We start from the raw sequence: 2,112 nt of genomic DNA, 5'->3' as shown, positions 1-2,112 counted from the left end.
AAAAAGAGAGTATCTATTATTAGTTTGCTATAGTCAGTGTGCTATAAACTTTGGAAGCTGTAACTGTGATTTTTATAACGCTTACCAATCGAAAAACTTCGGATATTTGACCAGGAGCATTTACAAAGTTCGAACATTACAAATTATTTAACTTCAATGGATTTTCATCGGACATTAGTATTTATACGAAAACATTAAATAAAGTCACGGTGGAAAACCCGGCATGTGTGGCTGATTAATAACGAAAAACAAAGCGAGCTATCTTCCTGTGAAGTAAATTATACCTACGTCAACTCGTAATCGACTCGCTCATCGTGAACCCTCGATAAGATATCGAAGAAGTTCCAGACTAAAAGGAATACTTTATACTGGTTGTAAGTTTGTGAAACTTTTGTTTATAAATCATTGTTTGTAATAATTGTTATTGTAAATTGTATTGTTGTGTGTATATTAAAACATATTTGTGTTTAAAAAGCAAACTGTGTGTATCAATCTTGTTGGCAAATATCATAAACTGACTATATATCGGTTTTTACTTAACTACTAAATCCAAAGTATAATTTAACTGCTAAATCTAAACTTATCATTCAACTCAATTTCAGGCTATTTGAAATTCTAATATTTAACAAATAAAATATTGTTCATTATTCGCAAAAAATAGTATATATGGGTCAAAATTTTAAGGAAAAAATAATAAGGCAACGGGTTAAGCAGCTGTTCTGCTATATAATATTGAGTGATAAAATAATTGCACTGTTACATCATTCACACACCTAAATTAATTTAGGTTACTATACGGTACATTAAAAAGGACTCAAAATCACCATAAATACTATATAAAACCTGTGCACTAGTTAAAATAGGATAAATAAACAGATACAATTGCGGTCGTTCTCAAGTAGACAGGTTTTAACGGTAAAGAAGTTTTTTTGTATTTAAACCAACAATATAAAAATGAGCAAACAGCGCATTTAAATCAGAGAATCGATCAAGTCTACTACATAAACTTTTTTTACCGTTATAACTTGTGCTTTAGAATGATCGCACAAGCGATCGAAAAGCCGTACTTGTCAAAAATTATACATCAAAACCGACTCTAAAAGTAGCAACTTATAAACATATTTATCATAAGTAAGTAAACTAAAACGAAATATTAAATTGAAGGGATGTTTGTTATGAAGTTCATTTAACGTGGCCGATTGCTGCCTATTATTGGACGTATATTGCAAAACACATTGTTTATCAAACACTGTGATTGAAACAACATTGTAAGCCTCTTCTTTCAGTTATAGAATCAGAACTTTTAACTTATTCACGTGTACTTGTTAAATACTGGAAAACCAATAGGCTTTTGTTTGTTTGTTTTTAGAGCAAAGCCACATTGGGCTATCTATGAGGATCGAACTTCGGATTTTAGCGTTGTAAATCCTTAGACTTACCGCTGTTCCATCAGGAGACAAATCAATAGGCCAAAATGTATTTGTTAATCTCTTTCCTTCACCGAAACAAGACTTGCATAGACGAAAAGAAGTAAAGGTCTAATCTATTATTTGATTCGCTACTTCAGCTAAATAGTAATTGCTAATTAATTATGACACATGCTATCCTAACACCGAAAGTATTTTAGGCCATTAATGGTGAGAAAATGACTATACATCTAAACTAAACAAAAAAAACTAAAATTGTTTGTTTATTTGGATGTTTATAAGCACAAAGCTACACAATGAGCTATCTGTGTTGTGCCCACCACGGGTCTCAAAACCCTGTTTTTAGCGTTATAAGTTTTGAGAATTACCACTCTGCCACTGGTAAGCCTAAACATTGTTATAAAAACAAATTACCTGTAGATGTTTTGCGTTTTCTTTATTCCTCTCAATTGGAGAAATTAAAAGGAATGTGAAAAACACATCTGCAGTTAACTTGTTTTTAGAACAATTTTATAGGTCTTTTGGCAATAAGTTAGAGAAAAAAAACGACTTTTTACTCTTAAAGTTACAAAAGAAAAAACGTTTTATTAAAAAAAAAAAGTTGCCCTCCACTGGCACAGCTGTATGTCTGCGGACTTACAATGCTAGTAACCGGGTTTCGATACCCGTGGTGGGCAGAGCACAG

This window comes from Limulus polyphemus, unplaced genomic scaffold (assembly GCF_000517525.1).
Source record: "Limulus polyphemus unplaced genomic scaffold, Limulus_polyphemus-2.1.2 Scaffold1335, whole genome shotgun sequence".
Classification (NCBI taxonomy): Eukaryota; Metazoa; Arthropoda; class Merostomata; order Xiphosura; family Limulidae; genus Limulus; species Limulus polyphemus.
Note: the sequence above shows the minus strand (reverse complement) of the source record.